This window comes from Mus pahari, chromosome 4 (assembly GCF_900095145.1).
Source record: "Mus pahari chromosome 4, PAHARI_EIJ_v1.1, whole genome shotgun sequence".
In the NCBI taxonomy this organism is placed as follows: Eukaryota; Metazoa; Chordata; class Mammalia; order Rodentia; family Muridae; genus Mus; species Mus pahari.
In genome coordinates, this window is record NC_034593.1 from 81016285 (window position 1) to 81017469 (window position 1185).

General features: G+C 52.2%; 1 protein-coding gene across 3 annotated transcripts in view; it reads left to right on the plus strand.

Annotated features, from left to right (window-relative positions):
• The first annotated feature begins 826 nt into the window (after positions 1-826).
• S100a16 (S100 calcium binding protein A16) overlaps positions 827-1185 on the plus strand; it is a 1995-nt gene continuing 1636 nt past the window's right edge. Inside the window, exon 1 of one of the 3 annotated variants that reach the window (XM_029537850.1) lies at positions 827-848. The gene's annotated coding sequence lies outside the window, so the exon portion shown is untranslated. Of the gene's footprint in view, positions 849-881; positions 972-1185 lie in introns of those variants that run through there. The other 2 variants (XM_029537851.1, XM_029537849.1) reach the window with 2 other exon arrangements.

Consider the following 1185-nt stretch of genomic DNA (forward strand, 5'->3'; position numbering starts at 1 on the left):
CCCCAGCCTCACCACTCTCCCTCTCAACACCTTTCTTCTGCATCCTGGCCTATTTCCTCCTNTTCTGATCGTTCCTTAGGAAAAAGATNCATCAAGGTGTAGAAGGGTGATCAGGGGGCTTGGGCTGGACACAGGTGGAATATTTGAACATTTCCTTGGAGCAGGGTACTGGGCCAGGTATTGTGTGCCGAACAAGTTACTGAGATTAAAAGGAGGNTACTTGTATATTCAGGGTTTAAAAAAACCTTGCCCTCAAATGTACAAATTCTGCTATTCAGACTAGGGAACAAAAAGTGGATGTAAGAAGTGCCGTGCTGGCTTTGTAGATGCAGAAATAAGAGGCAGAGACTAACCAAAGCAGCGAATGACCCAATCTGGTGTTGACGCAGTGAAGACAGACATGGCTGAGGGAGTCCAGAAAAGGTGTAGGGATGACAGAGGTCAAGGCACATTTCCTGCAGGCATAGTTTGGGGAGGGCCAGGGCGACAGGCAAGTGTCAGCTGAGAGGAATAGGCAAGGGAAAAGACTCAATAAAGGCAAGGCTAGAAAACATGCGGTATGGCTAGGAGGCATGCTAGAGTCTGGCGAAGGAGACCACCTTTTTGAATCAGCTGGTGGGTGCATAGGCCTGGCCCAGTGGCTGTGTCATTTTCTGTCCACCTCCCCTTCCTGGGACCAGCTGGGTGAGGGCAGCAGCAGCTCCTTGTTGTGTTTGAGGGTGGGAGGGGAGTTTGATTTGCCAGGCTGATTTGGAGTGACTCTGGGCATGGGCGGGGACACACAGACTAGATCCGCCTGCTCCATTCATATCCTGTTATTCAGAAGGCTGTACCCGCTTGGAGTGTGAGTGAGTGGCCTTTTGTTCTGGGGTGAGGGGGTGATGCGTGTAGCCTGTGCTAGGCAGCCACTGTGTCCAGAGGCCCAGCATCTGTCTCCAGCTGGGGCAGAACTGGGCCTGGTTCTTCCTTAGGTAATGGGGTGAAGGGTGTCCTTGGGCCCTGATACTTAAGGAATGGTTATCAGGGAGGAGAGGCTGGTGGTGTGTGGCCAAGAGGGGAGCCACTGATGGAGGCAGACTTTGCTCTTTCTTAGAGATGGGCAGTGGTGGCCTAAATCCCTGAGCTCACTACCTTAGAGCCTATGCAAGGGGTTGAGGTGGGCTAAGGTTCCTATCCCTGCTTTGT